General features: G+C 47.9%; 1 protein-coding gene across 7 annotated transcripts in view; it reads right to left on the bottom strand.

Annotated features, from left to right (window-relative positions):
• LZTS3 (leucine zipper tumor suppressor family member 3) overlaps positions 1 to 13,143 on the bottom strand; it is a 58,763-nt gene that overhangs the window by 21,712 nt on the left and 23,908 nt on the right. Inside the window, exon 1 of one of the 7 annotated variants that reach the window (XM_083398391.1) lies at positions 12,467 to 12,585. The exons of 3 other annotated variants lie outside the window; for them this stretch is intronic. The gene's annotated coding sequence lies outside the window, so the exon portion shown is untranslated. Of the gene's footprint in view, positions 1 to 8,204; positions 8,225 to 12,271; positions 12,586 to 13,143 lie in introns of those variants that run through there. 3 more of the 7 variants (XM_083398392.1, XM_083398396.1, XM_083398394.1) reach the window with 3 other exon arrangements.

The raw sequence follows: 13,143 nt of genomic DNA, 5'->3' as shown, positions 1-13,143 counted from the left end.
TCCTGAGGTGATGGAGGACCCGTTGCCTGCAGGTGTTCCACTCTCAGCCCCGTCAGAGGAAGCTGGTTGCCTCTGGGTCTGGTAACCCTCCAGCCTCTCCTGAGCTGCAGAGGCTCAGGGCAGAGAGGCGGAGGGAACTAAGTTCTCGCAGGAGGAGTGCTGGCCTCCAGGCCAGGAGAGGCGAGTCACCAGAGGATCGGGGCCGCCAGCCCCAGTCCCAAGTTGCAGGAGCAACATTGTTGGTAGCCTGTTCCTGCCTGAACCCTGTCCTGCTCTTCTGCCAGAGTTCTTGACCTCACCTGACTCCCTGCCTTGGACCCAGCTTCAGCTTTGATGGACAGCCTCCATACCGCACCCTCGACCTCGGACTGGACTCAGACCTTGCCTCACGGTTAACCCACGGGACCAACACGGACGGGAGCAAGCAAAGCAAGAGCCGCTTACACGGCTTCTCTCCCACTTTGCGTAGCTCTCACTTTGCTTGCCCGTCCTTCCTCCCGTCTCGCTGTAAAGCAAGCAAAGCACCTGTCCTGGTGTCTCCTCCTCCTTTTCTTGCTCCGGTGTTGCATCGCTTTACAGCGAGGCGGGAGGAGGGATGCCCAAGCAAAGTGAGAGCTGCGCAAAGCAGGAGAGAAGCCATGTAAGTGGCTCTCACTTTGCTTGCTTTAAAGCAAGAAAAGCGAGAGCCGCTTACATGCTCTGCGCAGAATATTTTTTTTCTTGCTTTCCCCCTCTAAAAACTAGGTGCGTCTTATGGTCGGGTGCGTCTTATGGAGCGAAAAATATGGTAGATATAGAATCTAGGGTTGCCTGGAATTTCTCGGGCACAGCCGGTATTCAGCCCCCGTGAACAGCATCCGGGCAGAAATTGCTGGATGCATGGCAGCCCATGTTGGTAGTACAGATTTTTGAAATATGGCAACTCTCCTGACGCCGTCCTGTCATCCTCCATGCAGCTTGGCTAAGGAGGCAAACTTTTTGAGAACCCGTAAAGGAACATAAAATGCTTGGCACCCACAGAGGCTGCTGAACAAAGTCTGTTTCATTAGCTAACAATAGTCTGGCATGCCCACCGGGCACTGGGAGTTGGATTGTCAGATTCTACTTATGATAAAGCCATGCTTCTGAAAGAGACGGGCAAAGGGGGGTGATTATGGGCGGTTTAAAAGAAGGGGACTCACCTACAGACTGAGACAGGGCAAGGGAGAAGGCTCCCATTTCTTTTTAGGGAACAGGCAAATATATCAGTTTCGGGTTCTCCCCATTTCCCAATCTTTCCATCTTGAATTCAGGTCTCCGTATTTCCTCAGAAAACCGCAAATTCTTTCCTCTTGAAAATGCACCTAGTGCATTTAGTGCAAATTTCTCCTAATAAGCAAATCTCTGCATTCAGCTTTGATTAAGATGCATATTTCTGCAAAAAATTGCCCCATTGTAATGCATTTCTGTATGTTATTTTTTCACTAATACCTGCATTTTAATGCACACTTTATCCTTATATAGGCATTTCTCTACACAGCATTTGGAGAACTGCATTGTGAAATTCAGAGGCGTGCAAATTTTGAAGAATAGGTTCATGCATTGGTATGGAAAGCTCAAATTAGCTAGTTTTTCATTAAAATTCAATGAAACCAATTTTCTCCCTCATCCCTATTCTCCCCCCATTGACATTACTATAATGGGAAATTCTGTGCTAATGAACTTAAAATTTCACAAGCGGAAACTTCCATTCTCACTATTGCAACGAAACTAGAAGGTCCCCAATTCACTCCTTGCGCTGTCACCACTATTTTCTTACTACTGGAAGACCCACCCTGACTTTTGAAGAATGCTATATGAACAGCAGGTGGGACGTAGGTGGCGCTGTGGGTTAAACCACAGAGGCTAGGGCTTGCCAATCAGAAGGTCGGCGGTTCGAATCCCCGAGACAGGGTGAGCTCCCGTTGCTTGGTCCCTGCTCCTGCCCACCTAGCAGTTCGAAAGCACCACAAAGTGCAAGTAGATAAATAGGTACCACTCCGGCGGGAAGGTAAACGGCGTTTCCGTGCGCTGCTCTGGTTCGCCAGAAGCGGCTTAGTCATGCTGGCCACATGACCCGGAAGCTGTACGCCGGCTCCCTCGGCCAGTAAAGCGAGATGAGCGCCGCAACCCCTAAGTCGGCCACGGTCAGGGGTCCCTTTACCTTTATACGAACAGCAGAACCATCATATATGCTTTGTAATTCTTCCCTTGCATCGTGAGGACTAGCACCTTGCTTGTTTTTTTAAAAAAAGAAAAAAATTCTTAAAGGAACCATGAAGATTATTTGGATCCTTCAGCACAATACTAAAGGCTGAGTTAAAAGATAACATTTCAGGCTCCCGGGACAGAGACTAGAAGCCCTGCTTCTGCATCATTTGTGCAAGAGAGACAGAACTTTCCCATCCTTATTACCGCCCCGTTCTGGTATGTGTTTGTTATGTTTGGCTGAACATGAGCAGGATTTAGTCTACAAAACTCGACTAAGCCAACAGTCAATATTTAACCAGCCCCTCCCTCACGGCTCCAAAAGGGTTTTGGTTTCCTCAGCTGAAAACATGCATTAAGGGAGATTTCGTGCAACTACAAAAGGGGAGACAAAAGAGAACTTCTCCATCATCGACGGTGATCGAGTTTTCTATTTCCGGGGAGCTGAATCCCAGGTCTTTGTTTAGCCTAATTCCTTTTTCTCCCCATGTTCAAGCGAGGCTGAAAAGAATCTCTTTGTTTGGGTTGGACTGTGGTAAACGGAGACGTCCTTTGCAAATCCTCTTTTTCAAAAAAAAGAGGTCTACGTACACTCATTGAACTGGTTAATGCTGTAATAAAAGGGGTGTCCTTGCCCCAGAAGAAATTCTCAAGCTAAGACTGAACTCTCAGGGTGGGGTGAGAGGCTTGGCCCTGTGCCACGAAACAAAGGGACTCGCTTTTGGCCTCTCTCCTCCATCTGGTTTCAACTCTCATTTCTGTTCCAGGTCACAACCTTCAGCAAGCCCATCCTTCAACTTCCCCTCAATTGGGATGTACTCCCATTTAGGGCAGTTTTCCCCAAACTTTCTGGGGCGGAGAAGCTAATGGGTGAGAGCTTGTAAGGGTAAAGGTAAAGGGACCCCTGACCATTAGGTCCAGTCGAGACCGACTCTGGGGTTGCAGCACTCATCTCGCTTTATTGGCCGAGGGAGCCGGCGTACAGCTTCCGGGTCATGTGGCCAGCATGACTAAGCCGCTTCTGGCGAACCAGAGCAGCACACAGAAACGCCGTTTACCTTCCTGCCGGAGTGGTACCTATTTATCTACTTGCACTTTGATGTGCTTCCGAACTGCTAGGTGGGCAGGAGCAGGGACCGAGGAACGGGAGCTCACCCCGTTGCAGGGATTCAAACCGCCAACCTTCTGATCGGCAAGCCCTAGGCTCAGTGGTTTAGACCACAGCGCCACCCGCATCCCTTAAGAGCTTGTAGGGTCTACCAATTTCTGTGTGAAACAAGGGTTCAGAACTACCCTTAAAAGGGGACTCTGCATTATCATCATCATCATCATCATCATCTCTTTCAGGTTTTGTTTTCATTTAGATTAGTCTTTTTTTTATTATTGTATTGCATTATGAAAAAGTTTTAATGAAATCTCATGGAACGGGGGGAGAGGGTCATGAGAGCCAGCCCTCAGCTGGCTAAAGCTGCCAACTATTTGAAAATAGAATTCCATTGAGATAAGAACATGAAATAAGCCCATTTTGGGCCTGGTAGGTTAATCATTAATGTTGTGCTAGCGAGCAGCCGTGTGAGAAATCCCTGGACATCTTTCCAGTCCCAAAACACACCAGGAGGACTTAATCAGTGCTATTCTAGGGAGAAACTTGTATTTACCGACAGCAAAGGAGCCCAGTGTGTTCTTGTTTACCCTTCATTCATGGCCACTGGAAGCGTGGACGTTTGGGAATGTGGACATTTTGGGGGAAGCTTCCGTTCTCAGGCACGGGAGGGTCACAAGAGTGGATAAGTCTGTCGCCACGAAGACTGAGCTCTGCCTCCAGCGTCAGAGACAGTGTAAAGAAGATATCGTTCCACATGCTGCCCTGCTGCATTCATCACACGCACCGCTGTTTCTGTTCTGCTGCAGTTACACTTCCACCAGAAACCACGCTATTCGCCTTGCATTCCACAGTGGTGAAATCACGTTAACTGATATAGTTTACTGTCACGGACTCGTTGGACGCAGAGGAACGGTGGGAGGAACCAGCGAGGGGACCCCCAAGGGAAAGAGGCTGAGAGCCAGGGAATTGGTGGAGAGAGAACGATGAGTGGCCAGAGGGAGAAGAGGGAGATGGCTGGGAAGAGGAGATGTCAAAGCTGAAGAGGTAACAGGGCTTGGTGAGCGGGGAGAGTCTGTGGAAGAGAAGTGCAGAAGCTGAGGCAGAAGCTGAGGCAGGAGAGAGGGGAGACTGAGAGGAAGAGATGAGTCTGGCTGGTGGAGAGTCATGGATATGACAACAAGCTCCCCACAACAAGCTCCCCTACTGCTGTCTCCTAAAACCAGGAGAGGCATGAAAAGGGTGGAGGAGAGGTTGGCTTCACAAAGGCACAGTCTCTGATTGCTGGTTAAAAAAACCCACAGAGAGGGGGCTTAGACAGCTATGGGGAGATGGGAACCTTTAGTCTCGGCAACTGTTTTCAGAGATGGAAGGAAGATAAAGTCCCGACCAGAGATGAATGGCTGAAGACTACGCTGAAATGGCAAAATTGACCGGGTAAATCAGAAACCAGGAAGAGAAGAACTTTAAGAAGGAATGGGGGAAAATATAATGTATTATGTAATTATTATTATTATTATTATTATTATTATTATTATTATTATTATTATTATTATTATTTATACCCTGCCCATCTGGCTGGGTTTCCCCAGCCACTTGGGCGGCTTTCAACAGAATTTTAAAATACAATAGTCTATTAAACATTAAAAACTTCCCTAAACAGGGAAGAGAACATTGTAAACAACTAAAAACTTTGGCAGGATTTGAACAATGCTTGTAACGTGCGAAAAACTATGGTAAAAATTGATTATTTTTTTAAAATTGAGAAACTAAGAGAAGCAGTTTGAGAGGGGAAAGATTGATAATGGTAACTCTGGAAGGGCGGAGGGGAGTCGAAGGATTCAGGGATGATTTTGATGTTTAATGTTTGAATTTAAATCAGCAATGTCAAACTCAATAAAAACATATTTAAAAAAACAATGCAAAATCCATTTTGGAAAGGCTGCAGCTGAGGCAGAGTGGCGAACGAGGCCTCCGTCTCCTATGGGCGTGGGGAAACGCAAACAAACAAAGGGTTGTGAACACAACGCACAGGCTTCTTTTTCTCCCTTTCATCCCAATAATAAGATAATTGTAGGCTTTTCTGTTCTGGAAGACAACATGCCCATTATGGGGGCTGCGTCGCCCATTTGCATAAGTAATCACAAGACAAAGGACAGGCGAGATGGAAACGGGATGGCGCTGCAACGAGAAAGGGGACGAACGACAAAGACACATCGCACACAAACAAGAGGGACATCCTTCCACCATCCCAAGGTGCATCCATCAGGCATTATTTAGTATTATTATCATTACTTGACCTTCACCGTAAGGTGACAGGGCGGTTACAGCATTACAAGACAATATTAAAAGCAGTTGTAAACTGCAGTCATTCCTTGGTTCTCGAATGGCTTAATTGACAAACAAATCGGCTCCCAAATGCCCAAAACCCAGAAGTAAATGTTCCGGTTTGCGGACGTTTTTCGGAAGCCAAACGTCCGATGCGGCTTCCGATTGAGTGCAGGAAGCCAATCGGAAGCCATGTCTTGTTTTCAAACCGTTTCGGGAGTCAAACGGACCTCTGGAATGGATTAAGTTCAAGAACCAAGGTACCACTGCCTACAATATAAGCATATATACAGTATTTAAACATAAAGCACCACAAATACAAATTAAATAGCAAGGCAGCCTACAATGTATAGACATAAAGGTAAAGGTAAAGGGACCCCTGACTGTTAGGTCCAGTCGCGGACGACTCTGGGGTTGCGGCGCTCATCTCGCTTTATTGGCCAAGGGAGCCGGTGTACAGCTTCTGGGTCATGTGGCCAGCATGACTAAGTCGCTTCTGGCAAACCAGAGCAGCACACGGAAACGCCGTTTACCTTCCTGCATGAGCGGTATCTATTTATCTACTTGCACTTTGATGCGCTTTTGAACTGCTAGGTGGGCAGGAGCAGGGACAGGGCAACGGAAGCTCACCCCGTTGCGGGGATTCGAACCACTGAACTTCTGATCGGCAAGCCCTAGGCTCTGTGGTTTAGACCACAGTGCCACCCGTGTCATAACCTGAGGTACCACTGTGCATTGTCAAGAGCATAGCTGTCAACCTTCACTTTTTTGTGGGAAATTCCCCCCCTTTTTTGTGGGAAATTCCCTTATTCCAGTGCCGTTTCCCACTGCTAACCCGGATTGTTAGATATCCCATAGACTATCCCTGGGACAGGTGAGGCTGCTGATCCCTTATTTTTGAGGCTGCTGATCCCTTATTTTCAAATCTGAAAGTTGACAGCTATGCAAGAGACAATGGAGTGCACCTCTGGGGGTGAAGTCAAACCGCTGCGTTAGCAACACCAAAGCGACCTCCCTGGGATGCAACCCTGGGCAGTGTGTATGGAGGTCCTGGGCTACCCAGATGACAAGACCCCCTCTCGGCCTCGCTGATTGAGGTCCAAAGGAAAGCAGAGCAAGATGCTTGACACCAGTTTGGCTGCAGGAGTTGCTTAAAGGAGGCATACATGGCGCCATCCAACCGCCTTAAGGACTCCAGTCTGGATTTGGGTAGGGTTTACTCCTGAGCCTTTTCTGCTCCCCAATATCCCGCACGAGAGAGGAGGTTTAGGATCAGAGTTTCTCTTCTCCTAGATGGGCTCCCTCCCCAGGCTCACAAGCCCCCTCTACATCACATCCAGAAACCATATTTGTGACCAATGGGCCCACTGGAGAGCCAGTGTGGTGTAGTGGATAAGAGCGGTAGACTCGTAATCTGGTGAACTGGGTTTGCTTCCCTGCTCCTCCACATGCAGCTGCTGGGTGACCTTGGGCCAGTCACACTTCTCTGAAGTCTCTCAGCCCCACTCACCTCACAGTTTGTTGTGGGGGAGGAAGGGAAAGGAGAATGTTAGCCGCTTTGAGACTCCTTCGGGTAGTGATAAAGCGGGATATCAAATCCAAACTTTTCTTCTTCTTCATCTGCTCAATTCGCCAGAGCCTGCCTTTGCTTGCAAGAGAAGTCCCTAACTCACCGGGGGTTTGAGATCCATTGGCTACCCTCACCTGGTTTAGCTGACTAGTCGAAGCTGTTTCCCAAGCCACAAACCGAATTTGAACATTGGAAACAAAAGCGGCCAGTATCATAAACTGATCTGCACAATTCCTCATCATTTATTCTGCAGTGAATCCTTCTAACGCAGGTACTGACGGATCAGCAGATATGAAGGCAGTGCAGGGTTAGTCAGAAATGAAAGGAAATTATTAGTATAAGGGGAATACCCAAGTTTGCTAAGTGCAATTGAAAAAGAATTTATGAGGGTAATTCACGCCCCCCTCCAAAAAAGTCCAGGGTAATCTTAACATGCTCAATAGCCAAAGAATATTGGGTGGTCAGGTGAAATATTTTGTGGTGGGCCTTATAACTAGTTTGTAAAATTTACTCTGGTTTTCCTAGTCCCAGGAAGCGACAAGAAACTGTGCAGGGCAACAAAGTCCTTCCTGGGTGGAAATTGTATTCAACTGGCTGGATTCCAATATTCCAGCTGATGTTGCCCATGCGTTTCCAAGCGTATCTTTCCCTCCAGAAGGGCTGTAAACAGAGGAGGAATACAGAGTGTTCCTCAAAAGACAGATTCATATTTTTTAACTTTGGTACCTGGTAGGTGAGCCTGGCTCCCGTTCCACTTTCATTCGTCACACATACCTGCCTCCACGGCAAATGCCAATTTCCTTGTCGAGCTTTGCTCCACCCTTGCGCTTCTGGGGGACGGCCAAATATATAAGAACACAAATAGCTCTTTGGAACGCAATCTGATTGCACCTGCTTAAAAAACAAAGGGCGAGGGGAATACCCACACCCGAACGCCCAGGGTCTTGCAGGACGGAGCAGTTTATTTGCAAATCATACCTAATGTCAGAAGGTCAAATCTCCCCACAGTAGCCCCAGCGACCCTGGACGGCGAACGCATTACGGATTTGCTATTAACTTGGCATAAAGAAGCTGAAACGCAGCGCTGCACCTCTCACCTCCTGGTATGCTACTGGCAAAAGAAATTCGACGTGGGAGGGTCCGAAAACACTAGTTATTCATTGGTGGGGATTCAGCCAGAAACTGCAAATGTCAGGCCTTGAAACCAGTTTGAAAGCCGTGATTTTTAAGGCAGCCTTCGCTCAGCTGCTGCCCTCCAGCTTCTTTTGGACTAGAATTCCCATCAGTCCCCAAAGCTTCTCTGGTTTGGCTTCACCCCTTGAGGCACACTCCATTGTTTCTCGAGACAGACGGGTGCCAACATTGACTAGCATGGGTCTCGATAACTTATAGGGATGCAGGTGGCGCTGTGGGTTAAACCACAGAGCCTAGGACTTGCCGATCAGAAGGCTGGCAGTTCGAATCCCTGCGACGGGGTGAGCTCCCGTTGCTCGGTCCCTGCTCCTGCCTACCTAGCAGTTCGAAAGCACGTCAAAGTGCAAGTAAATAAATAGGTACAACTCCGGCGGGAAGGTAAAGGCCGTTTCCGTGCGCTGCTCTGGTTCCCCAGAAGCGGCTTAGTCATGACCCTGAAGCTGTACGCCGGCTCCCTCAGCCAATAAAGTGAGATGAGCGCCGCAACCCCAGAGTCGGCCACGACTGGACCTAACAGTCAGGGGTCCCTTTACCTTTTTACCTGGTTATTTTGTTCAGAGATTTCTGCATTTTCAGGGTGTAAAAGAAAGATAAATAAACCAATCAACTATTATTATTATTATTATTATTATTATTATTATTAAAATCACAGCCTGCAACCTGAACCTGTTATGCAAACTGAGCAAGTTGGCATTGATGTCCTTATTTTACCATGCAAATCAGGCTTCTGGCAGAATTTTGCAAATGAAAGCCAAGGAGTGCGGCACAGTCTCTTGAATATTGGTGCCGTACACATCTATTTGCATAAATGCAAAACTGCCTTAACAGCCTGGCAGTTCCAGCCCAGCCCTGCGAGAAATCTCGCCAGCCAAAGTCTCTTGCAAATATCCTGCTTCTTGGGTTCTTTTTTTGCTCAACCGGGGGAGGCTTGGGTTCGAACCTGGGATTTTATGAGAGCGTGTGCCTCTGCTGCTGAGCTCTGAGCTGTCCCTGAGATGGTAAACAATGGTGACAGCAGTCATGAAATTAAAAGACGCCTGCTTCTTGGGAGAAAAGCAAAGACAAACCTAGACAACATCTTAAAAAGCAGAGACATCACCTTGCCAACAAAGGTCCGTTAAAGCTATGGTTTTCCCAGGAGTGATGTATGGAAGTGAGAGCTGGACCATAAAGAAGGCTGATCTCCGAAGAATTGATGCTTTTGAATTCTGGTGCTGGAGGAGACTCTTGAGAGTCCCATGGACTGCAAGAAGATCAAACCTCTCCATTCTGAAGGAAATCAGCCCTGAGTGCTCACTGGAAGGACAGATCCTGAAGCTGAGGCTCCAAGACTTTGGCCACCTCATGAGAAGAGAAGACTCCCTGGAAAAGACCCTGATGTTGGGAAAGATGGAGGGCGCAAGGAGAAGGGGACAACAGAGGACGAGATGGTGGGACAGTGTTCTCGAAGCTACCAGCATGAGTTGACCAAACTGCGGGAGGCAGTGGAAGACAGGAGTGCCTGGCGTGCTCTGGTCCAGGGGGTCACGAAGAGTCGGACACAACTTAATGACTAAAGAACAACAACAAGAAGGAAAAGCAGGACATTCCGGAATCAAATCAGAAACCAAGATGGCTTCTGGAAATCCAGGACTGTCCCTGGAAAACAGGGACACTGTGAGGATCTGGGGATTGAAGTCGAACCTGGGTTGTTCTGCAGACCCCATGAGCATCTGTTCTGCTCCAGTAGCAAAAATACATTTCCTCTGTTTTGTACACAACCCATCATTGCTCCTGATGCAATTGTTTATCTCGTTGCACCATTCCCCCTGGGAATAGCTCTCCTTCTAAGCAAAGGTATTCTATGGGGCATAAGCAAAGCTGACCAATTATTCCACTCCAAAGCCACAGAAGCAGTTTCGTCCCCAGAACCACCCACCCTTTCAGACAAGCGATGCCCCTCAAATAGCCCCGTTCCATTCTCACGACGCAACCATACAGAACTGCAAATACACTCCCCCTCCTCAAAAACTGCAGGTTGATCTGCAAAGGGCTATCTAAGGGTCCTTAAAAATCAAAATAAACCAGTCTCCTAAAATAGGAACGTAAGGATATAAGTTGAACCCTGATGAATCTGACTGGGTTACCGCAGCCACTCTGGGCGGCTTCCAACAAATTAAAACACCAAACAGAGTAAAACATCAAACATTAAAAACTTCCCTATACAGGTATCCTGGTCCCAGGCCGTACTGGGATTTAAATACCGAATCTTGAAAGCTAAATTGAAGCCAGTATAACCCTTTGCAGCCAATTCCAGTTGCCACCATGCTCTGGACTAGCTAATGTTTCTCAACACTTTTCAAAGGCAGTCTCTTGAACACAGAGCCCCATCAAGTCCCTTTAAAATTTTTCCTGCCTTCGGAAATCGAAACAGATCTTTCCAGCAGCTTTTAACTTGGGCGAAACACATCCCATAATCTAAAAAGAACTCCCCCCACAAGTAATGGAGCATATGATGGCAGTCTCAAGTGTTGGAACTAACACTGGTGAAGTGTGTATGTGTGAATCTGCCAACAACTGTGCCAGTGGCAGCTCTCAACAATTTGCCTGTGCTAGCACACATGCAAAGTTTAGGGGGGTTCCCCTGATTCTCAGAGACCCCAATCCTCACAAATGGGAGGGTTGGGTTGCCAGTTTCTCGGGGGAAGCAGAGCTCCCATGCCTTTAACTGCTCCACAAAAAGCAGAGGTTCGGCGGGACAACAGGCACACCATGACAGCAACCGCTTCGCTCGCTCAGTCCAAACCTGCCATGCAGTTTTCAAAGACCTGGGAGTTCTGCGGGAGAACCAACCCGGCAGCCCTACTCACAAGGCAGAGGCTATACCACCCCTGCCAGAACTCGAACCCGGCCTGATTAGATGCCGAGCGGGCAAAGTCCAGCCCTGCAATCTGCTCTGAGCAAAGGAATGAAAAGCAGAGTGTTAGATGAGCGAGGAGACATCGTGCAAAGCCACTTACTCAAGAGGAGGTGCAAACTCCCCCAACACATTTGCTGCAAACAGCACCTCTGGGTGCAAAAAGGAGGCGGGTGAGATTTTCTGCAGGAAAAGCAGCAGATCAGGGCAGACAGGCCTGGCGACGGCCTGTATTTATTATTACATTTTTAAAAAGTATTCCCCCCATGAAAGGGCTGCTGGAAGCAGCTTACAGATGTCAAAGCAACATGATCCTGGTTTTCTAAAACTGGGACAGGAACACTTTTCCAGCTCAAGGGCCACTTCCCATTCTTAGCAACCTTCTGGGGGCCACATTCCAGCAGTGGGAGCTGCCAGAGAAAAAATGCGGGCAAGTAGCGGGTGCGAATTTCGCCACTGTATGCTAGGTTTGTTGCTACACCCCCACTCACCCCCAGCCCTCTGTCCTCTATCCAAGCAAGCAAGAGGCATTGCCATATTCCAGACATGCAAAAGGATAACTCAGTCGGCAAAGCCTGAGACTCTTAATCTCAGGGCCTCGGGTTCGAGGAAAAGATTCCTGCATTGCAGGGGGTTGGACTAGACAACCCTAGTGGTGCCTTCCGATTCCATGAATCGAGGAGGGTGCAAAGCAGAGTTGGTTAAAGGGCTGCTGCTCAGGAGGGGGCGTATGACCTGGGGAGAGTCCCCGGGGGCCAGACGGAGATATCTCGAGGGCCACTGGGTCTGAGATTTCCCCCTCCGTGCTCCAAACCTATTGATGGAGGAGCTTGCAAACAAACCACAAAAATGCAATTCCAGCGGGAAAAGGAAGGGAGCGGGTCCGAGATTCCAGCCCAAATTCTAAGGCAGCAGCAACAAAATGTCTGCATTGCACCTGCGGACAGAAACCCACCTGCCTGAAGCCTCCTTCTTCAGCCAGCAAGGACAGAGCTGGCTTCTCAGTTTGTCTGCCCAGCCTGGGCGGCTTCTGCCTTATTCAAAAGAGGGGAGTTTCAGGTTACTCTGCAAAGGGAGGTGGGTGGGAAACAAAGTTTTCTTTTTTTTAAAGGAGTCCCTTTTAAAACCAGGAATTCCTCAGGTCATTTACCTCCACGCTCCAGGAGAGGCTGTCTCCCATGCTCCCTCCGGATCCCAGCCCTCGCTGGGCTCTAAGCTGCTTCCTCGCCTGCAGGGACTTCTGGAGAAAAAACTAAAATTAATACCTGCCGCAAACAAACCCATCACCTGTTGCCAACCTTTGTTCCCTCCGATTGGCCGATACCAGGAAGCGCTCGCCTGCCAAGTTCCATTAACTCTTCCCAGGCGAGACGGCAACTTGCCCTGACCTGCCTTAGTAAACATTAGGAACAGAATCGTAGAATTATGGAGCTGCGAGGGACCACGAGGGTCATCTAGTCCAACCCCTTGCAATGCAGGATTTATTTATTTTTGTCCAGTGTTGGTTCTCGAACCCACAACTCTGAGATTAAGAGTCGCAGGCTCTACCAACTTTGAGAACAGCAAAAGCAGCTGGTAAGAAAGAAGAGGCGTTCAGGGATATTTTTTTTAAAAAATAATTGTATAATTATTGTGTGTCCTTGTTTTTCAGTTTGATCCTTTGACATGGTTTTGTACGTTTGGTGGTATTTTATGCATGACTTTCCATTATTTTCATTGATTATAGTTCAGTAATTCTTTATTGTAATGATTAAGTGTAAACGGTTTAATTATTATTTGCTGATATTTAATTTTGTGCTTACTATTAGACTCTAATCAATTACTGAA

Source organism: Podarcis tiliguerta (genome assembly GCF_965153285.1).
Source record: "Podarcis tiliguerta genome assembly, chromosome: 9".
NCBI classification, from domain to species: Eukaryota; Metazoa; Chordata; class Lepidosauria; order Squamata; family Lacertidae; genus Podarcis; species Podarcis tiliguerta.
The sequence above is the reverse complement of the archived record's forward strand: the minus strand, read 5'-3'. Positions and strand labels throughout refer to the sequence as shown.